This window comes from Piliocolobus tephrosceles, chromosome 9, assembly GCF_002776525.5.
Source record: "Piliocolobus tephrosceles isolate RC106 chromosome 9, ASM277652v3, whole genome shotgun sequence".
Classification (NCBI taxonomy): Eukaryota; Metazoa; Chordata; class Mammalia; order Primates; family Cercopithecidae; genus Piliocolobus; species Piliocolobus tephrosceles.
The window spans coordinates 8,705,179-8,728,448 of NC_045442.1; the positions used below are offsets into that span (position 1 = coordinate 8,705,179).

Below are 23,270 nucleotides of genomic sequence, written 5' to 3' on the forward strand. Positions count from 1 at the left end.
GATTAAGAATTGATTTTAGTGGGAAGTACAAGTTCACTACATAAAGCAGGAGCTTTTTGGGGAAGTGACTGAGTTTTCTGTCTTCTCCAGAGAGGCCAGAAGGGCAGCATCTCCAAGGTGAATCTGCCCATCGGCTGTAAGGAGCATGGACGAGGACTTAAGAGGCAGCCCGTCTGGCCACATCCCCAAGGCGAGGCTGTCCATTGGCTGTAACGAGCATGGATGGGGATTTTGAAGGCAGTGTGGCTGCCTAGTGGGAGGAGGGCAGCCCCCAGCTCCGGCGTGGCCAGCCCTAACCTTGGGCCATCAGGGAGGGCACGCCAAGCTTTGTGACCTTCAGGTCTGTTCCCTTGCCCATGGGCTGGCTCTGGCTGGTTTCTGGACTGGACTGTGGCTGTGTGGAATTGTCTGGCACACGGCAGCAGGTACAGAGCCTTCCCCTGAGCAGCGTTGACAGTGCTGGCCTGGAGTTTGGATACTTGCGCCTGGGTAGGGAGAGGGTGGGTTCTCGGTGGCCACTTCCTCTGGAGCAGCCGCCAGCAGAGACAGGAGGAGGCCTGGGACCTTGCCCTCCCTGACCCGCCTGTCTTTCCACCTGAAGCCCCTGACATGATGTGACTCTTACTTTATTTTTGATAGTTTACCTTTAAGAGTAATGAAATCACGTTGCAAAAATTTGGGTTCTCTGGGGAAATATCAGTGAATCTTGATTCTTATACTTGAACACAATCACTGTGGCCGTTCATGTCTATTTTTCTTTTTCCCTTTGACTTTTTTGACATAATTACAGGCTTACAGAAGCCTTGTAAGAATGGAACAAAGAATTTCTAATTACCCTTTACCTAGCCTCTCCAAATGACATTTTACCACATTTGCTTGTTTTTCTCTCATACACAGAAACACACACACAGAGTATATAATTTTCAGATCCCTCTGAGATATTTGCAAATATATAAGGCTAAAGTGTTTAGGGATGGAGGAGTTAATTTTTCCTAAACACAGTGCACATTCTTTCACATAAGACAAGTATCAAGTCAGGAAATTAACATTGAGAATCGTATCTAATATTCAGATCTTACTGATTTTGCCAGTAGTCCCAATAAGATTCTTTACAGCAAAAGAAACTTGGGATTCTGCGTTGCCTCTGGTTTCCTTGTCTCTTTAGTCATCTTTAATCTGCAACCGTTTCTTGTCTTCCTTTGTACCATGACATTGATGTTTTTGAAGAGAGCAGACGGGTCGTTTTGTAGAATGGCCCTCAGTTCGGTTTGTCCTGTGTTTTCTCCTGATGGGAGTTGGGCACTTTGGGCAGGAATGCCCAGAACCACTGTTGTTCACAGCACAGTGGATCAGGAGGGCACATCATGTGAATTTATCTTATTCTTGGTGGGATTAACTTTGATCACTTGGCTAAGATCGTGTCCGTCTTTCTCCACTGTAAAACTATTATCTGAATCTCCCCCTCCCCTTTTTTTTTCTTTTAAGTCCTGTACATGATTTTGTGTATCTTAGCATACCAGGTCTGGGTATGGAATGTGGGAGGCAGAGCTGAGTGTCCTTAATTTGTGGAGGTGACACATGTGCACTTGTATCCACTGAACATTGAGAATGCACTCCTGTGACCCTGAGTTGAGTTCAGAGGCTCCTGTCAGGTCAGAAGGGCTCCTGCTATTGACCTGTGGGGCACAGCTTGAGACCTAAGTCTGGCCCTTCCAGATGGGCCATGGCTAAGGTTCCCTCATTCAGTAAATAATTGATGACCTCAGCTGCTGTATGCATGGATTTCTTGCGTGACTATTTTTCCCCCTTTTTGAATTTCTTATGTGCGTCTGGAGACCTTTTGGCAGTGGGGCCTGGAGCTCCTTTTAGAAAAGATCCATTGGAGATTGTGTTTCTAATGATGACAGCCAAGATGGTGCAGATGGCAGCCCTCCCCATGCTAGGGGTGTTGTCAGGTCAACAGTGCTCAATCCCCATTGTTCCGAATGGCCAGAGGACAGGGACCAGGGGCAGAGGAGGGTGCGCTCTCATGGCCCAGCCCCTCCCTTAGCCCACCTGCCCTGGGCCGGGTGCACTGGTGGCTACCACTGTGTGGTAAGAGGTACAGGGGACAGATGTCTTGGTTGAGAGTGTGGGTATGTTTGTTTTACCCCTAATCCAAGGCAACTGGGTTTATTTCTCTTTGTGAGTTTTGACTGCTGTTCCCCTAAGTCGAGTTATATGGAAGCATGATTTATCTTCTCCAAAAAATATGGGCCCCTCAGTAAAGTTAAGCAGAGTGTAAAATGCCTTCATGGTAGTTAAATTTATCCTCTGTTAAAATGATTTGTGCACTTTGCAGTAAGCTGCGATATTAAGTGCATAAATATACAGCGGAGTTAACTTGGAGGAACGTTTTATTTGACAAGATCACTGTAAATGCTCAGGTACAGTATCGAAACCATTTAGCACGGTTACCAGGAATGGAGGGTGAGCTGACTGTTTAAAATGTGCAGAAAACATTTAGAATCCAAAGGAAAGCTGGTAAGTAAGTACTTCTCCATGGAGTGCTTAATCGTGGAAGTGGTTTTCATCACAGGAGAGAGGATTGCAATTTCTAAATCAGTCTCCCTGCGTCATGTGAGAAAATGCCTTGTGAATAAACTCTCCATTGGAATAGTCACTTGTCCTAAGTGTGGAACTGATTCTATTCAAATTAGCAACCATTATAGATATTTTGGTCTTCTATTGTTAATGGCAATACATTTTCTTGTGGGAATAGGTTATTTAGTCCATATTGGGACATTACAGAAGAATTAATAATTAATGACAGGCTAGTACACGGTCCACCCTTCTGTTTTTATAGCCAAGGCTTGATTGAATTTTCTTTATATATAATGGGCTGTTTCAAAATGGTCTTGCCTCATTGTTTCTTCATACCTTATTGAAACCGACCCACTGTTGATCTCAGTCTATGTAAGGAGAACCTGCAGAGTATGGCATTCTCAGGACTGAATGCCTAGATTTTAAGTTTGGAAGGAGATCCAACCGGGCAGATGAATTGACCAGTGGAGAATATTCTGTAGCATTTTCCTCCCTGGAGAGGAATGCCGCCACCGCTGGAAACTGTGGATTGGCATGTGAAAGGCACTGTGCCCCGTGTCCTCCGTCTGCTTTAGAGCAGGAGCCCCACGCATGGAGCCAGGTGATGTCCTGGGCAGGCTCCCGAAAGCTCCCGGTTTCCCCTCTTTTTTTTTTTTTTTTTTTTGAGACAAGGTCTCACTCTGTCACCCAGGCGGGAGTGCAGTGGCATGAGCTCGGCTCACTGCAACCTCTGCCTCCTGGGTTCAAGCAATTCTCGTGCCTTAGCCTCCCGAGTAGCTGGGATTACAGGCACTCGTCACCATGCCCGGCTCTGTTTTTTTAGTATTTTTAGTAGAGACAGGGTTTCACCATGTTGGCCAGGCTGGTCTTGAACTCCTGACTTCAAATGATCTGCCCACCTCAGCCTCCCAGAATGCTGGGATTACAGGCATGAGCCACCATGCCGGGCCTGGTTTTTACAAATTTTTTGATGGTCTAGGTTTTGAAATCAATGGTAGGAAAACACAGCAGGAAAAAGAAAGAACACTATTATTGGTAAGGGTCAGGTTAAGCCCTGGGCGAGAGTCATGAGTCCCTAGTGGTATCTGAACAAGGCCTTCTGGGTTTGGCTGTCCCTACGGGATCTGATGCTTGCTCCGCCTCCAGAGCTGTCCCCAACCATCACAGCTTGGCTTGTCTGTGACCTCGTGTCAACTCAAAACAGCACCTTCCCTCCGACACTTTGAAGTCAACCCTGGTAGAATTTGTCAGGAAATGGCCAATGTGTGTTGGGTTTAAAAAAAAAAAAAAAGGCTGTGGAAGTAGAACAATCTTGGGGTGGCTGCAGAACAGGCAGTTTGAGGTGGCGAAGTGGCTTCGTAATCAATAATAATTGATAAGACCTTGTTTCTGGCAGGCTGTAGACAAAAGCAATATTCTTGGGCCTATCTTCACGCAGGAAATATGTCCTAGAACCTCCCTCCTCTGTTGATCTGAATGCCCAAGGCTGTCCTCCCATGAGAAAGGTTCTTGCGGGAATTGTGATGATGGGGTCAGAGCAGCCCCCGCCTCCCCGCATCAGCACCACCCAGGGCTGAATCTGAAGTCAGACTTGGCCACCTAAGCCACAACCTAAGATAACTTTGAACACCACGTGCCGAAATCACAGAACAGACTCCAAATGGTGGCCCCGTTTGGACTAAGTGAGAGGTGAGCTAAGGTTGAACACAAGAGGCAGAGGGTCAGGGGCCCCGTGGGCATCAGCTGGGGTGGGCATCACCATGGTACCCCCAGCTTTTTCATGGGTGGTTTCTTCAGCTGACCTGGGTTTTCAGGGTTCTTCTAGGCAGGCTCCCAGTTGTTTGTCTCAGAGAGCCCTTTTTGTTTTTGCTAATCCCAAGCCCAGAACTTTCCAGAATGTGCTGTTGGAGGCAGCTTTATTCTTTGATCCCTTCAAAAAATTAACCACACCGATTGCTGTTGGCTGCTAGGCCTGGTGAGGGGTGAGTAAAGCCTTTCCACAAGCCCAAGGAGTGTGGAGCCAGACGGGGGTTCTTCTTTCCCTGTCTCCAGCCCTGTTGCTCTAAGAACACAGATAAGGGAGTCACTCCATCCCCAACAGGTGCCGCCTTGTCCCTGCTGATGTCAGAAACCAACTCTCCCTAGCTCACACATGCTAGAAACACTGAATGTGTCTTATACCCTGCATCTCATTACATGTGTCTTGAAAATGTGGCTTTTCTTTATGTATATAAACCTACATTCACAGCTCTACACAATCAGTGGCTTGTTTTCCGCTTACAATAGCGACATTTTGGTGGTAGCGGTGCCTGACACACATTTTGTTTTTATTTAACTTATCAAACCTTGGGGTGAGTGCTTCTGGACACATGAAAGCTTTGGAGTGTAAGAGCTGTGAATTTTTTCTCTTTTCAAAATGGAGGCCTGGTGCATCTGGACACACACAGCGGTCGGCCTGACCTGTGCGTTCACTACAGGAAGTAAAAGTTGGGATGACATCACTGCAGGGTTATTTCTTGTTATTGTAATTAATGGACCAGCAGGAAGTAGTGAGACAGATGATTCTTGGCAGAAATGACCATTTAAACTGGGAAGGATGGAGAGAGGGTCTGGGAAGGAAGAAACCTTTCTGGACATTGAAACTCTCCAGGGATGAAATAGGGAAATACGCAGGCAGTGCCTGAGGAACGAGCCGCCTCTTGCCAGAGTGGATATAAAATTGTTAACCCCTGCTACGACTCAGTTTCTGTTTTTGTCTATGCCTTCTCAGAACACCGCCAACCTGACTGGCACTGGATTTTGTCTGGTCCTTTTGTGCCAAGTGTGTCTTCCACATCAGGTCGGTGGCGGGAGAACTTGGAAAATGAAGCCTGTGCTGCGTGGAGAGGCGCTGCCTCTCCAGTCCCAGGTGCTCCTTTGTGTGAGTGGGAAGGAGCTAGAAGGCGTGTGGGGCCATGATGAAAGAAGGGAGGTGGCCGAGTTCCTGGGGAAGGAGCTGAGCGTTGACAGTGGTCCTGGACGGAACTGAGGCTTCTGGACCCAGGGGAGATCTTGACCCTCCTTGAGGGTGAGCCTCCCATGGTGTGTAGGGACCTGAGCTGACTGGGCGATGGCCGTGCTCCCAAAGCGGTCGAGCTGGGACTGGAACCCAGCTGCTGCCTGGACCAGCCTTCCAGGGCCAGTGCTACGCCCCAGCCCACCTGAGTGGAGTTGGCAGGGTTGGAGCCTTAAGCCACGTTTGCTCAGGGTCGTCTTCTGTGGCCCAGAGGTGGGTGCTGCCTGTGGTGTTAGGGGATGACAGCTGGGTAACGGGGGTCTGGAGCTTGGGAAAAGAAAGGATAGAGGAGGCTCCTCATGGGACGGAGGGAGGGAGTCGTTCCCTGCTGTGTATGGTTCCATTGTGTGATCATAGCACAAATTATACACCCATTCTGTTCGTGGTCATTTGGGATTTGTAGCTTTGAGCTGTTGGGGATGATGCCGCCGCCATGATCCTTGTCATTTGGTGCACGTGTGCTACAGACATTTCTGTTGAGCACATACCTAGAAGAAGATTGCTGGCCCGTTGGGATATACATGCTCAGCTTTGGTAGAAACTGCCTGGTGGGTTTCTAGAAGAGTTGTACCGATTTCCACTCCTGCCAGCTGAGCATGGGAGTTCCTTTCCACAGCTTTGGCAATTCTTAGCGTTATCCTCTGCGTTTGGCAATTCTGGTGCATGTGTAGTAGAACCTCAGCACATTTTAATCTGTGTTTTCCTGGTGCATACTAGATACCTTTTCATGTCCTAATTGGCTATTTGGGTATTCTCTTAAATTCCTGTCAAGTCTTTTGCCTCTTCTAAAAATTGCTTTGTCTGGATTTTTTTCTTCCCGTGTCTTAGTCCATTTTGTGCTGCTGGAACAGAATACCACAGAATGAGTAATTGATAATGAACAGCAATTGGCTTTGCAGTGTTTGAGATTGGGAAGTCCGAGATCACAAGGTTGGCACCTGGCGAGGGTCTTCTTGCTGCGTCACGCCCTGGCCAAGGGGCAAAGAGAGACGAGAGGGAGAAAAGGGAATAAAATTCACCTTTTTAGAAGGAACCCACTCCACAATAACAGCACTGATTCATTAATGAGGGCGGAACCTCGTGGCCTCATCACCCCATTACGCCCCACCTCCCAGAATGATGGGGGATTGGGTTTCCAGTGTACTCTTCTTGGGGGCCATATGCAAACTATAGTATACTGGAACCGTCAGAATTCTTGATATATTCTAGATGGAAGAGCATTGTTGCATATTTTTACTAAAGTATGTTCTTGCTTTGTATTGTCACTCTGTGATCTTTTTGATGAGCAGAAGCTTTTTATGATGGCTAGTCTTAGATTTTATGGTTAGTGCATTTGTGTCTTAGGTCATTGCTGTCTACTCAAGATCCTGAGGACATTCTCCTTTGTTTTCTGGTAAAAGTTTGATTGATTTACTTTCACATTTGGAATTGAGTCTGCCTGGTGTCAGTTAGGAGTCCAGGTTCCCACCTGTTGTTTTCTCAGCTCCGCCTGTGGAAGTTCTAGTCAAGGTAGGACTCATGGTTCCACAGGTGGCTCCAGCGTCCCTGTGCCATTGAGCTACCATCTCAGCTCATTGTACCTCTCTGCCAGGTTAAACCTGTAGCCGATGAGGAACAGCCCTGAGTGATGTTTGGGGTCCGAGTTGTTGGGACAAGGAAATGGAAGTACTACACAGGGTGCTTCAAGGTAAGAAAGAAGTTGCTGGAGAACAACAGTGAATATGTACTGTGCACTCTGAAACGTACACCCAGTCACACTTACTTCAATGTAAAAAGGACAGTGTTCACTGGGCGCTGTGGCTCACGCCTGTAATCCCAGCACTTTGGGAGGCCGAGGCGGGCGGATCACGTGAGGTCAGGAGTTCGAGACCAGCCATGGTGAAACCCCATCTCTACCAAAAATACAAAAATTGCTGGGCATGGTGGCGGGCACCTGTGATTCCCAGCTACTCGGGAGGCTGAGGCAGGAGAATTGCTTGAACCCAGGAGACAGATGTTGCAGTGATCAGAGAACGCACCACTGCACTCTAGCCTGGGTGACAGAGCAAAACTCCATCTCAAAAAACAAAAACAAAAAAACAGTGTTCACTGCAGATTGTGCATCTCAGCTAGGTCTTCATGGCACACCAGACAGGTCATTGCCTACAGCCAGTTGTCTGCAGGGGATCCTTGTTGCCCTGAGCTATTTTGTTACATTCTTCATCATGTTCACTATATTCTCTGAGACCTTCATGTAGCTGCTGCTTTCAGGAGACTTTGCCTTCAGGGACTGATTATCATATTCAGAGAGGGGGAATGCTACTGGTATCTAGAGGGTAGAGGCCAGGCTTATGAACGTACCGCAATGCACAGGAAAGCCCCCCACCACAAATAATCATTAAGCCTAAAATACCAGCAGTGCTGAGGGGGAGATACAGCTGAACATGCACTGAGAACATCCCCAGCATTCTGTGGTGGTGGGTGGGTTTGAAGATCAGGGTTTAGGGTTTCCACGTCTGGACCGTGGGAGTAAGAACAGACCCTCCTGGGAAAGATGACGTCAGACAGCCTCCAACCAGCACCAGGCCCCGGTTGCGAGGAGTCTTCTCTCTCATATGTCGCCATGTACAGACCCTTTCTGGAGGGCAGCACGCAGAGATGCTGGCCATTTTATGTGTCCAGTCCTGGCGACCTTCACTATGTTCTAAGAGAAATTTACTTGTATCTTTCTTTTTGGTAAAAGCTTAGCTGCTATAGCCATAACAGTTTGTATAAATCCCTATATGAATCAAGGCAGTTCACTTGCCACCTACACATACAAATATGGCTTCCAATTTTATTAATATGTTTATCTTATTTAAAAAAATAAATCCCATTTGAAAGAGATTCAGAAGCCGGCTGTGCATGGTGGCTCACGCCTGTAATCCCAGCACTTTGGGAGACCAAAGCAGGTGGCTCACTTGAGGTCAAGAGTTGGAGACCAGCCTGGCCAGCATGCCAACATGGTAGAATCCTGTCTGTACTAAAAGTACAAGATTTAGCTGGGTGTGGTGGTGCACACTTGTAATTCCAGTTACTCAGGAGGCAGAGGCAGGAGAATCGCTTGAACCTGGTCGACTGAACTCGGGAGGCAGAGGCTGCAGTGAGCCAAGATCATGCCACTGCCCTCCAGCCTGGACGACAGAGTGAGACTCCATCTCAAAAAAGAGAGAGAGAGATTCAGAAGCCATTGAAGAAATCTCATCATGTTTTTGAACTTTTAAGTGGACATCAACCACATTGAGATTAAGAAAGAAAGATGATGTGAAAATGTAAGAGAGTGGCCCTTTCCATTGCAGACAGTGATTTCTTAGGCAGGGCTCACATCTGAAGACTTGGGCGAGCCGGCGTGGAACTGCCATGGCTGTTAGCTTTCTCTGACACTATGTTCTTGGGCTCTGGAGGTGGGATCTCAGCTGTTTGCCATTCTGTCATCTCTATTTATTGCATCCAACCATTAGTAATGACTTAAATAATGATTGCCAAAACTGTAGTTAACAGTTTTGTTAATGATTTGGGGCCTTGTAAAATAATTAGTCCTGAGACGCTTATCAAGGGGAACATACTGAATATCTGAGACTAGCTTTTACTTGATTTGAGCCTATAGGTCCTGCTACAAGACCCTGTATGTGCTCCAGGAACTTGCAGGCAGTTACTTGGGGAAGCAGCCATGCCAGTGGTAGGTGTTGGTTCCTCCCCAGCTACCATGAGGGCCCCAAGCAATTGGCATCTGTTTCTTTGTTTTGGCCTTCTTGTCAGTTTACTTTTTTTTTTTTTTTGAGACGGAGTCTCACTCTATTGTCCAGGCTGGAGTACGGTGGTGCGATCCCGGCTCACTGCAGCCTCCGCCTCCCAGGTTAGAGCGATTCTCTCGCCTTAGTCTCCCGAGGAGCTGGGATTACAGGTGTCTGCCACCACACCTTGCTAATTGTTTTTTAGTAGAGATGAGGTTTCACCATGTTGGCAAGACTGGTGTCAAACTCCTGACCTCAGGTGATTCGCCCACCTTAGCCTCTCAAAATGCTGGAATTACAAATGTGAGCCACTGCACCCAGCTTTGTCTACTTCCTTTTCTTGCAGTACAGATAGGAGCTGTTTGTAGATTCCTTTTTTTTTTTTTAACGGAGTCTCGCCAGGTTGGAGTGCAGTGGCGCCATCCCAGCGCACTGCGACCTCAGCCTCCAGAGTAGCTGGAACCACAGGCACATGCCACCATGCCCAGCTAATTTTTGTATTTTTGGTGGAGATGGGGTTTCACCATATTGGCCAAGCTGGTCTCAAACTCCTGACCTCGTGATCCGTCTGCATCGGCCTCTCAAAGTGCTGGGATTACAGGCGTGAGCCACCGTGCCCAGCCATGTACATGGATTATGTTCTAGCCAGAAAAGCCCATGTCCAGGCCTCAAGGTTTGTCCATGGTGTGGGTGTCCAGGGCCCGGACTGGCCACCCTCAGCCCAGGGGAAGTGCCTGTCTTGACCTTTTGTCTTCCACCAAGTACCCTGTGTGCAGACTGTTTTGGCCCATTCCCCTCAACAACAGTTGCCAGATTCCGTTTCCTGCTTGCATCCTCTGTTTCTGAATCTGCGGCATTTGCAGAGGTGTGGGGTCTGCTTTGGGAACGTTTGGCGGCGGTGGTGTGCATTCCAGGGTATCTGGGAATTTGGTTTCGTATGGAAGGAAGAACCGTTGGACCATTAACTGTGGTTTTAGAGAGTTACTGTCTTTCTTCTAAGGGTTTTATTCTTCATTGGCTCTAGTCAGCCTTGCTTTCTAAAAAGCTCTTTAAAACCTGGCGGACTGGTCCATTCTCCAGCTCCTTGGCCAGCTGTCATCGCCATTAGCTCTGTTTCAATTTGAGTCTTGTAAGTTTTTACGGCCATCTTTCAGGTCTTACTTCACTTTTGGGGTGGGACCCCCTCGCCTTGTTCCAGCAGTTGGAACTCAGGGCTTCAGCATGTTGGATTAATTTCCTGTCCCACTTGGGCTCAGGCTCACTGCACCAGTGACCAATTTGTTAGCCAGCTTTGCTGCTTCCTCAGTTAGGAGACACACCAAGTGTTCTGCATTTTATTAATATTTCCTGGTTTTTCCATCATGCCTGAATCCCTGGCTGGCCCCCTAGTCCAGTGCCAGGGGCTGTCCAGGGGCCTTCAACCAGGCTGTCATGTTCTTGGGCCTTCCTGCAAATGCTCCTTCCCTTCCCAGAGCAGGGAGCCTGGCCCTCACTGCCTCCGTTTCCCCTCTCAGCAGGCGGTGGTTGCATGGGTGAGTAGGGCACAGATACGAGGCCGTGGCAGCCCTGGCACACGGCTCAGGAGCATCTGGATGTGCCTGGAATACGCTTCGATGCAACAGAGAGCAGCATCTGCTCAGAATTGGGGAGGGAAGCAGTCACTGCATATGAGGCATTTTGTTTTGCAGGAATGCAGTGTGAGGGAAGTGGGTGATTTTTTTTTTCTTTGGTTAAAAAATGTTTTTATTTTAGAAAAATTTTAGGCCGAGCACAGTGGCTCACGCCTGTAATCCCAGCACTTTGGGAGGCCAAGCTGGAAACAAGCCTGGCCAACATGGTGAAATCCTGCCTCTACTAAATACAAAATTAGCCGGGCATGGTGGCAGATGCCTGTAATCCCAGCAACTCAGGAGGCTGAGGCAGGAGGATGCAGTGAGCTGAGATTGCGCCACTGCACTCCAGCCTGGGCAACAGAAAGAGACTCCCTCTCAAAAAAAAAAAAAAGAAATTTTAGATACACATAAAAATTGTGACGATAATGCAGATTTCATATACCTCACATACAGTTTTCCCTATTACTATTGGTAATTATTATTATTATCATTATCATTTTTTAGAAATTGAGTCTCACTGTCACCCAGGCTGGAAAGCAGTGGCCCCATCACGGCTTGCCAAAGTCTCTAGATTCCGGACTTGAGCTATCCTCCCACCTCAGCCTCCCAAAGCACTGGGATTACGGACATGAGCCACCCCACCTGGCCTTTCCCTATAATTACCATCTTACATTAGTATGATACATTTGTTTTTTGTTTGTTTGTTTGTTTGAGAGGGAGTCTCGCTCTGTCGCTTTGGCTGGAGTGCAGTGGCACGATCTTGGCTCACAGCAACCTCCGCTTCCCGGATTCAAGCAAGTTCTCCTGCCTCAACGTCCCAAGTAGTTGGGACTATAGGCACACACCACCACACCCAGCTAATTTTTTGTATTTTTAGTAGAGATGGGGTTTCACCTTGTTAGCCAGGTTGGTGTCGATCTCCTGACCTGGTGATCCGCCTGCCTCAGCCTCCCAAAGTGTTGGGATTACAGGTGTGAACTGCCGTGCCCGGCCAGTATGATGCATTTGTTACAGTTAGTGACATATATATATATATATATATATCTGCTGACCTCAAGTGATCTGCCCAGCTAGACCTCCCAAAGTAATTGATGCATTGTTACTATCCAAAGTCTATAGTTACTTAGGGTAACTTTTTATCTTTCTATATTCAGTTCTTTCAGGGTTTGTGTGTGTGTGTGGTATGGAAAAGGAAGTAATTTCACATCTTTGCTTTCTGTCAACTTCCTGATGGTGGGGGAGTTGGGGAGTAGGGAAAACAACAAAATCCTCTGTATGAGAACCTCCATTAAAAAGGAGACTCTCGACAGAAATCTCCACGTCCTGATTAGATGGCACAACAAACAGAAATGACCGTGCCCTGGCTTGGGGATTTAATATCAGAAAACAAGCTTGTCTTAATGGAAACTTTCAGCCAGGAATTTTGTTTGTTTGTCTGTGATGGAGTCTCCCTCTGTCGCCCAGGCTGGAGTGTAGTGACGGGATCTCAGGCTCACTACAACCTCTGCCTCCTGGGTTCATGCAGATCTCCTGCCTCAGCCTCCTGAGTAGCTGGTTTTACAGGTGCGCACCACTACGCCCAGCTAATTTTTGTATTTTCAGTAGAGATGGGGTTTCACCATGTTGACCAGGCTGGTCTTGAACTCCTGACCTCAGGTGATCCACGCACCTCAGCCTCCCAAAGTGCTGAGATTACAGGTTTGAGCCACCGCACTTGGCCATAGGCAGTATTTTATGAAACTCATCATTGTGGATGTTTACAGCTTGGACTAATCCCAATTCTGATTTTGGAATTTAAAGCTTTACAAAGTCATAACACAATTTGTTTGTAGTGTTGTCGATAGAAGGTCCTGATTCGCAGGAGCTGGCTGGTAGGCAGCTGGTGGTCACTCAGCCAAGGCAGGCAGGAAACAAGAAACCCTTGGTCCTGAGAAAGGCCACTGGAAGAGGCCAGCCCTGAGGCTGTTTGGCTAGTGGTGGGGGTGGGCACCAGCTCTACCCCAACCCTTCTGTTCCCGTAGCTGATCTCCCTGCCCCCGCCTGCGACGGGAGGATACACAGTAAAATGAGTTGTCTAAGGTCGAGTGTCAGGATCCAGAGGAGAACCCAGTGCTCCAGCTGGCTGAGGGGAGAGTGGGGCCTCGGAGACAGCAGGGGCAGATTCCCCCAGCAGGGCAAAGCAACCCTGACCTCAAAGTTGCAAAGGAATAGGCAGGGAGCATCTCCTACTGCCCTGCTGGTCTCAGGACTCCCACCTTCCAGGGCCTGGTCCTGTGCTCAGAAACCCCTCTGCGCAGGGTGCTGATGAGTCCTTTGTAGCTCCTTCACCCAAGGGACCACACTGGGAAACCCAGTACTTGTCTCGGCCACGGCATTCGGACCTTTGCACCCTGGCCACCTTGTTCCAGGACACCCAGCATTTGTGGTGTGGTATAGAGACGAAGCTGCCACCTCCAGGACACTTGCTTCTTCCTGGCCTTCCTGCCGCCCTGAAACCTGTGGCCTGTTAGTGGCAACATTCTGAGTTTCATTGCGCAGTAAAACATAGTTATCCAAACCGCAAATAAAATGTTCTCTACTTTCTAGATTTTTATAACTTAACTATTCTGAGAGAAAGGGGATGGGGTTATGTGTGCAAATTAACATTTTCTTTTGGTTATATAACTCCCTGTCTACATAGCTTGAATTCTTTAATGTAGATGAAGATGAAGTTTGACACTTCTGAATTTGGGGGTGGTCATTGTATGGTGTTTACCCTGTGCCTAGCAGAGGCTCAGTGAACATCGGTGGTCAGGATGGACGTGTCCTTCGCAGACCGGGAAGGTCATGGGGCAGAACAGTGGCTCAGCTGTGAAGCTTCCCAGGACCCTCTGGAGACTGTGTGCCTGGGCCGCATGGTGAAATTGACTGTCGTCTTCCTCGCTTTGCCGACTGGCTGCTTGTTGGAGACCCCCGCTGAGTGGAGGCCCATCTGACTGTCTGGAGGTAGTGGGTATTCATCCGGCGTTGCTTGGCACCAGAGGGCAGGTAGATCCTGTGGCAAGTGGGCAGGCGAGAGGCCCACCAAGGAGGACCTGAAATTGGGGGTGTCTCCTGGGGTATACGTCGACCCGCCCTGGATCTGCAGCCTGGTGGCTGCTTGGGCAGACTGTGCACTTGGCTGCTTCAGAGGTGGGGGCACAGGATGACCCAGGTCAGGGAGTCCCACCACGGGCCCTGCCCATGGGACTCGATGCTTGGCTCAGTGTACAGGTCGGGGCCTTCCTTGAACTAAAGGCTACATACGCAGGCTGGCAGCTAACACTTGCTGTGACTTAGTGCTTTGAGAGAAAGAGAATGAGGGTTATGCGTGCCATTAATATTTTCCTTTGGTTTCTCATATATTTTGGTTTATATTATATCCTTTGCCTGGGTTTTGAGATAAGAAGTTTGATAAATGGCATATATAGAAGCAGTTTTTTTCCCCTTTAAATAGGTATTTTTAAGAACAGTTTGATTTACAGAAACGTCTAGAAGGTTACACGGAGAGTTCCTGTGTAATCTCCTCACCTGGTTTCCTTATTATCATTTGACATTACAGTAATATGAGACATTTGTTAAAAGCTAATGAACCAGTTATCAATACATTAATATTAACTGAAGTCTACATTGTATTCTAATGACCTAATGTCCTTTTTCCATCCCAGAATCCCATCCAGTTTCTCACCTTACGTGTCACTGTCTTTCTCCTTAGGCCCCATGTGGCAGTGGCAGTTTCACGGTCTTTCCTTATTTTTGATGACCGCGACAGTTTTGATTATGATCGTATATTTCTTTTTTTTTTTTTTTTTTTGAGACGGAGTCTCGCGCTGTGGCCCAGGCTGGAGTGCAGTTGCCGGATCTCGGCTCACTGCAAGCTCCACCTCCCGGGTTCCCACCATTCTCCTGCCTCAGCCTCCCGAGTAGCTGGGACTACAGGTGCCCGCCACCTCGCCCGGCTAGTTTTTTGTATTTTTTAGTAGAGACGGGGTTTCACTGTGTTAGCCAGGATGGTCTCGATCTCCTGACCTCGTGATCCGCCCGTCTCGGCCTCCCAAAGTGCTGGGATTACAGGCGTGAGCCACCGCGCCCGGCCATGATCGTATATTTCATGGAGTGTTCCTCTACTGCAGTTTGTGTGATGTTTTTCTCATTCCTGGACTGGGTTATGGGTTTCACAGAAGACTTTTTTTGGTGTGTAATTTCTAAATTAAAAAATTCTTTAAAGAAAAAAGTGTAAGCCTTTGCCAGCCAACAGTGAATCGCCCCACAAAGCAGGTGGACTTGGCGGTGTCTGGTTGTCCATCAGTAGGCGTCGCCCTTCCCTGACACCTGGGCCTGGTGGTCAGGCGGAGGCTTTCAGGAACTCAGCGGCCTTGCCTGCGTTTAGTTGACCAGAGACTTTTCCATGGAGCTGGGAAGACTGCCCAGGGGAGATAGGAAGAGGCACGTTGCACACGCTGATCTCCCCCGGAGACTTCCGGATTCTCGAGTTCACCCTGAGGCATTTACTGAGTGACACATGGGCTGGTTCCTTTTTTGTTACATTTTAAAATTCTGGTGAGGTCATTCCGTTTATGGCTAAGAAACCCCCAGGTGTGAAGGGCTCAGGTGATGTACCCAGAGTCACACAGCTCACTAGTCAGTGGCAGGACTGGAGATTACACTGAAGGTTGGTGCACCGTACTCCCTGGCTTCTGTGCAGGTGTCACCCTCGTCCACCAGGCAAACTTTGAGTCGTGCAAACAGAAAAGATGCTGCCCACACTTCTGGGCCATGCTTCCAGTCCCTGTGAGCCACCTGCAGCAGGCTCCTGTACGAAACATGACAGCACTTTCTAGGGTGCTTGGCCGTGCCTGCTTCCTCCGTTACATCTGCGCACCCTGCCTGCCTTCACCTAGCACAGTGCATGCACCTGACTGCTTAGAAGGCACTGGACAATCTGAATTGATGTTTTGCCGATTTCCCTGCTGGTCCTGATGTTGGTAGCTCCATGTGACAGAAAGCATTGAGTCTCTGGCTCTGCTGGGGTTAGGATTTGGGATGTGACTTGTTAGAGGGGTGGCTGCCTGTGTCTAGCCATCGCCATGTTAACGGAAGCTATGATGTAGGGGCTCACAGCTCACATCCCTCAGCCAAGAGCCACTGGTCACTCAGACGTTGTCCTGGGTGTTAGGACATCAGCCTGAGCATTAGAAGGAGTTCACCATCAAGAAGATGACGGCTTTTTTTTTTTGGCTGGAGTGCCATGGCACAATCAGGGCTCACTGTAACCTCTGCCTTCTGGGCTCAAGCGATCCTCCCACCTCAGCCACCTGGGCAGCTGGGATTACAGGCGCATGCCACCAAGCCGGGCTAATTTTTGTATTTTCCTTAGGACAGGGTTTCGCCATGTTGCCAGGCTGGTCTCAAACTCCTAGCTCAAGCTATCTGCCCACCTCAGCCTCCCAAAGTGTTGGGATTATAGGTGAGAGCCACCATGCCCAGCCAATGATGGCATTTTTCTGATAGACTGGAAAGCCAGCTGAATCGAATAGCTGGAAGAGGACAGTGGCCCTCAGCTTCTTCATATGGAGCATGAATGGATGTAAATGTGGTGGGATTTCTTCTCCCCTGGGCTGGCCACAAGAGCTGACAGTGTACCACTGCAGTGAGTCCCTCCTCTAACTTCACCTCCCACTTTCTCCCTCCTGCCCGCTTAGCTCTCAGCTCAGAGACCCACAAAAACAAATCCTGGGGAGCTGACTGCGCAGGATGTGGACTTGGTATTTCCCTGATACTGGCATTTGTTAGCCAGATCCTGCCTTTTCCCCTCACCACCTCCCCTTCCCCAAAGTCCCTGTGGGCTTTGCTCTTCCTTCTCTTTATTTTGCTGAAGTTGACAGTCAGGTATGAGCTGCATTAAAATGTTGACTCATCCTAGGGTTGTTTTCAGTGTTTTAAAAAGTGCACATTCAGCCGGGTGTGGTGGCTCAAGCCTGTAATCCCAGCACTTTGGGAGGCTGAGACGGGCGGATCACAAGGTCAGGAGATCGAGACCATCCTGGCTAACACGGTGAAACCCTGTCTCTACTAAAAATACAAAAACTAGCCGGGTGAGGTGGCGGGCGCCTGTAGTCCCAGCTACTCGGGAGGCTGAGGCAGGAGAATGGCGTAAACCCAGGAGGCGGAGCTTGCAGTGAGCTGAGATCTGGCCACTGCACTCCAGTCCCGGCGACAGAGCGAGACTCCGCCTCAAAAAAAAAAAAAAAGTGCACATTCAGAAAAGCACACAGATTCATGTGTGCGGCGCAGGAAATTATCATGAAGAGAATGAGGCTCTTGTTGGGGGCATTTGAGTTCAAGCAGAGTGCCCCAGTTGCAAGACTTCCACTTGGATCTGATGATGGCTGGACCTCCCTGAAAGACCAGATCCCAAAGAGCCCAGTCAAAGAACAGTCTGTCAAGCAACCCCCCAACCACAGTTTTTGTGTAGAGCGGTTTGGAGAACCCATGGAATGGGGACAGTACGATGTATTTTCTAGTGGCAAACATCTCATCATCGAGTGAGTTTCTTTGCTGGGTATTTCATGTTCTGTGTGAAACAGTTGTGGTTACCTGTGGGAGAATATTCTCTGCTCATTAAGCAGTAAAACCAGTGAGGTGGGGAAACTAGTGAAACTGAAATCCCAAATATGCAAAACTTGGCAAGAAAGTAGAGAAGAACCAGACCAGCTCTGAGCTAAGTCACCAAACCAGAAAGATTTCATTCTTTGTCTTTTCTTCCTGTGTCTTTTAACCGCAAGCCTTGGGCTGAATCCCCACATCTCACTACATAGTCAGGGAAGCAGGGTCAAGGCTGACCAGGGACATTGGCGTGGCGAGAATGGGTGCAATCCACTGGGTGGATAGTCACCTCTCTGCCTTTTTTGAAACGAAACTTCTCTGATTTTTATTTCAAGTTGTCCTTAAGAACAGGATTCTAAAACGGATTCAAAGCATGCACCCTGACTATATATAGAACATAAGGCAAACGTGGGCAATGGATTGTGGCACTTGTGTTTTTTCTTGTACCTGAAATTCTTAGAGTTGGGGCTCTCTTCCCTTGAGAAGTAGAGCTGCTATTCTTTGGAGACCGATGGGTGACCTCGGCATTGTCCTCACCAAAAACACTGTTTCCCCAGGGACTGCACCCCTCCTGCCAAAGTTATTTTGCTCTGAAGGCCTGAGTTTGGAAGAAGTACTTGATGTTCCCATGATTGCGGAAACCGGAAGGTGACTTACCTGTGTGTGCCTGGCCTAATGCAGATCAGAAAAAGATCAATCCATTGTTGTCTAATGGGCAGGAGACGAATTATGAAAAAAACAGAACCCATAAGATGATAGGGATGTCCTGGCTCCCAGGCAAACTCTGGTGAGAACAGAGGAGACTATGGTGTTCCCTGAGGTGTTCACATCGAATTGTCTTCCACACCATATATACAAGCGATTTATAAGTTCATTGCCCTGGTCGAAAATACAAAAGCTACTGGTAGTGATTTACTTTTTTAATGCATTTTAAATAACTGGATTCCTATGTGGAGGTGGAGTTGGATAATTACATTACGCTGGCCTCTAAAGTTGGGGTGCGGAGGATTGAGGGCTTCAGCAGAGAGCACCCCTGAGAAGGTGGCGCTGCAGCCTGGGGGTGGGGGGAAATGTGGCTGATGCACTTGCCGCAGGCGTCCCTACACAGGGAGTCCACGCTTCTTGCCCAGACACCCTGTGGCTTCGAGAATCACTGTGACATAGCCGCGGGAGAGCTGTGTCTGCTTAGTGCCTTTGTTTGCTTTGGAAGTTTGTCCTGTGTGAATGAATTCGCAAAACTTACATTGCCCGTAAAGCTGTCACTGAGAGAAAACACAGCAATAACTCAGGTGATGTAGTTAAACCACTATTGAGTTTGCGCCATCCGTGAGTTGATAAATCGTATAGCTTCATTTGGTAGGAATCAGCAATTTTATGTGGCAATTAATTTTTACTACTGTAGGGGAGCCAGAGGACGAGCATTTTACTTCGGTTTTGTGTGTGTTGAGAGAAACTTAACGGTTTTGCCACAGCAAGAAAGGACCGTGCGTGAGGCCTTACGCACGGGTCGACGTGTCTGGGTGTTATCCTGGGGCGTCCTTGCCATCTTTTGTTGGTTCCTCACGTGGGCAGAGGAATGAACGCTCAGTCCCCATCAGGGTGCCACAGGCCTCATGACACGTGGGTAAAACACGTGTGTGGCTTGCAGAGAAATACATTCTCCGTATTTCTTAAGTGTGATGTTTTTCCCCTCCGGACTAATTCGCCCATGCTGTTTCCACATCGGAGATGAAGATGTGCTCAGGGTAACACGTAATTAGCTTTCCAGATTGCTTCGTAGAAGGATAATGTGATAATTTTCCCATTGTTCGTTTTTGGTTCCACCAATGATGGCCATTTAGCACAGCACACGGTTGGGGCTGAGGTCCAGGTCGAGGCTGGCCGTGGCTGTGCACAGCTGCCCAGGGCCCTGCCTCGCTGCTGGGGAGCTGTCCTTTCTTTGGCTAAGCTCCCTTCCTGTGGAGGTCTAGCCTGCTCACTGGAACGCCAGAAAGATCATCTGAGCACAGTTGTCTGTTCAGCCAGCCTCTCTTGGGGCCATTAGAAAAACATGGGTGCACAGCAGATGCCGTTCCTTGGGTGCCCTCAGTGGTTTATTTATTTTTTACTTTTTGAGATACAGTCTCGCTTTGTTGCCCAGGCTGGAGTGCAGTGGCGCGATCTCAGCTCACTGCGACCTCCACCTCCCAGGTTCAAGAGATTCTCCTGCCTCAGCCCTCCTGAGTAGCTGAGATTACAGGCGTGTGCCACCATGCCTGGCTAGTTTTTTGTATTTTTAGTAGAGACGAGCTTTCATCGTGTTGGTCAGGCTGGTCTTAAACTGACCTCAGGTGATGCAGCTGCCTTGGCTTCCCAGAGTGCTGGGATTACAGGTGTGAGCCACCACACCCGGTCCCTCCATGTTTTTTATTACTGATGGCAGTGACCCTAACCCTAACGCTAACCCCTCACGCTGCGTTCTGCGTGCTCCAGTTGGTGTCTGCTGTCCCAGAGCCTCCCTGCAGCCTTCAGAGTGGGTGGCACTGTCCCCACGTTACAAATGTAGAGCTTTAAACAGGACAGACTTAAAAAAGCAGATGTCCTCATCACCCTCATTTCACGTGCATTCTCTTACAGACACACCCTAGCAGGCCATTATACAGTAAACCCCAGCTTCTATTACAGCAGCAAGTAGTTCAGTGTGTTTTCCTAAAATAAAAGGACTAACACTAGCGGAGTTTTGAGAGCACCTCTGTGCCCCCGACTCCCCGTTCAGGGACCTCTCTTTCTAGTTGTCCAGAACTGAGGGTTGTAGACCTCAGCCACCCCCTGTATACCCCGTTCCCCTGTTGGCACCGTTTTGAGTCCACTCGGTTCTGCTTCCCCAGCCCCAGTGGGAGCAGTCGCTCAGGGCCCTCTCAGTTTAGCAATTGAAACAGGAAGTGAAACACACAGGAGCTTAGGTCCATCACAAGCTCAGGGTGTGGACGACCCCTTGGCTCACGACTTCAGTCCCACCTCCACCCCAGCTATGTCTTTGGCCAGTTGTTTTCTACCCTGGGCCTCCGTTGAGTCATTTTAGATGAGGAAAGCATACCTGATTCCTGAGACTGTTGGGAGGAATGAGTGAATTCATGCAAAGTGCTGGGAACAGTGCACAGAATGCCATGAACCGGGGAGCCTGCTTATTGCTACAGCGGCTCCTCTCAGTAAAGGTGTGACAGTTGTAGTGACCGTGAGGGGGTGGCACCTCACCGAGGTGCATTTGAGAACCCAGGAATGCAGGCCAGCTCGCAGGTCCAGGATACTGAACCCAGGAATGCAGGCTAGCTAGCGGGTCCAGGATGCTGCACGGGGGCTCCGTCTGGCCTGTGGTACCAGCTCTCAGTTGCCTCTGGCTTGGTGTGGGAGCCTCAGACTTGGCTGCTGTAGACCCCGTTCTATTCTCCCATACCCAGGTCACCTGGTGTCTGAGTCCCAGGCCACTCCTGGAACTGGGATCTGTGGGATTCGGTGTCAAATTGTGGCTGTCCCTTGGAGCAGGAAGGAGGAGAGGTGAGGGAGGCCCTGTTCCTGGTGCTGCAGGGCCTGTACCCATTCCTGCCCACAGGCCTTCTCTGGCCTTCTGGGGCATCTAGGGGTGCGGAGCAGGGCGGCTGCCAGTGGAGCCACCGTCAAGGGAAGTGTGGGTGTAGCCCCGGAGGCCCAGTGAGAACTTTCCCTGAACCAGAGTGCCTGGTGCCAACGGCACCACCAGAGGGGGCCGTTCCACTGGAAGTCCTATCGGGAAGTATTTTTACAGCGCTTGGCTGTCCTTGCAGACGAAAATAAGATGTTTGCTTTAGCAATTTGCTTAGCCCTGAAAACATTCCTAGACAATGCCAGGGCCTTAGTTGAAAATAGTATGCTCAGCTTGCTGGGACGGTCCCAGGAAGGATGTTTTGAGTGAAAATAAAATGGTACATACCAGGGCTGTTTGCCGCCACAGGACTCCCGGGAGAGTTCAGCATTGAGGGTTGCCGGGAGCCGGGATCTAGCAGGGGCTGGCTGTGGGCTGCCCTAGGGTACACCCCTGGGGCCAACCGGAAGATTCCAGAACAGGAAGAACTGTCTGCAGGTGTCACACGGCATGTTGCTCTTCCCTCCCTTTGCACCTTAGCACACCAGCCCCCATGGGTCAAGAGGGGTCTCCAGCTGCAGGTCACAGTCCTGGTCTGGGCTTCATGTCCTCTAGGTTGGGGCACGGGCCTCTCCGAGGAAGCCTGCCCGTGTGGTTCTTATTCCTCGACTGTGAGAAACTTGTTTATCCATCTGAAATCTCTCCTCTTGGCTTCCCCTCTCCCTTGGTCATGGTTCTGCCCACGCAGAATCTCTCTTCCGCATGACTGCCCTGCACATAATCACAGGCAGAGATGGCAACTCGGGAACGTTCCCTGGTGGGGAGGAGCACTGCTACTCTCTTCCACAACACATTGGCAAATGTTTCACTTGCTCAGAACCAGTGTTACAGGTAAGCCGCAACAGACACGCACATGTACACACGCGCACACACACACATACACGTGGGTGGGGGCAATGGAATATCATGACCAGTAGTTAAGAAAAAATGCATCTGTGTTTAAGAGCCGTTTTTTAAGAAAAAGTACTTGAACTCAAATAATGACAAGTGACTTATTTCATGACATTTGTCTCTGAGACAAGGTGGCAAATAGTGTGCTGTGATCATTTGTCGTGTGAAAGTGTGAAGCCAGAGTAGCCCGCGCAGCTCCGGAGCCTTTGTTTTCCTCTGCGGATTCCCTTGGCAGCGTTTCTGTGGAGGATAAAAATAGCACACGGTGCCTTAAAATAAATGGCTGTGGGGAATGCTTGTGTATATCAGCTGCGTGGCCACATATGTTCACATTCTCCATATTGTTCACTCTTCAAAAGAGTGACTGGGATAGACGGTTCGAATCTGCCCGCCATATGATAACTTCAGTGACATGGAAGAGCCTTTGGGCCCTGGGAGGGATGAGCAGTGGGACCGGCTCAGGTGTGTTGAACTCGTGGCTAACCCACGAAGTCCTGCGAGTGAGCCTGTTCTGTCCTTTACCTCATTTCATCCTAAGTCTCTCCCCACAAAAGATCAGCAGAGCCAGACCCAACACAAGCTCCCAGACAGGCCCCTTCCTGACTCCCAGTGAATCCAGACAAACGCTGACAAATTCCGCCTCCTGGAGCTGGTGGGGCGGGAAATTGGTGGGGGGAGGGGGTGGCTCCCACTGCTCGTTGAGCTGCCCACTGCTTCAGCATCAGTGGCCTTGGAGCATGGCTTCTGGGGTCCACGTCGAAAAACAGTGTGAAAATCTTAGTGTGGACATTAGGCTAATGGGTCCAGGTCAGGTGTGGATCAGGATGGGTTGACGGTGACAAGCCTTGGGTTCGGAGTAAATTCCATCTAAATCATGTCACTTTTGGCTGGAGTGCAGTGATGCAATCTCTGCTCTCTGCAACCTCCACCTCCCAGGTTCAAGTGATTCTAGTGCTTCAGCCTTTCAAGTAGCTGGGATTACAGGCGTGCACCACCACACCCAGCTAGTCTTTTGTATTTTTAGTAGAGAGGGAGTTTCGCTATGTTGGCCAGGCTGGTCTTGAACTCCTTACCTCAAATGACCTGCTCGCTTT

At 49.2% G+C, this 23,270-nt stretch overlaps 1 protein-coding gene and 1 long non-coding RNA gene across 7 annotated transcripts in view; one reads left to right on the forward strand and one right to left on the reverse strand.

The window, feature by feature from the left end:
- CTBP2 (C-terminal binding protein 2) overlaps window positions 1–23,270 on the forward strand; it is a 172,692-nt gene that overhangs the window by 77,947 nt on the left and 71,475 nt on the right. The window lies entirely within an intron of this gene.
- Window positions 4,483–21,970, reverse strand: LOC111550811. The gene is made up of 2 exons (XR_002734178.3): window positions 21,574–21,970; window positions 4,483–6,606 (listed from the first exon to the last, which is right to left on the reverse strand). It is a non-coding gene; the product is annotated as an uncharacterized LOC111550811 (long non-coding RNA).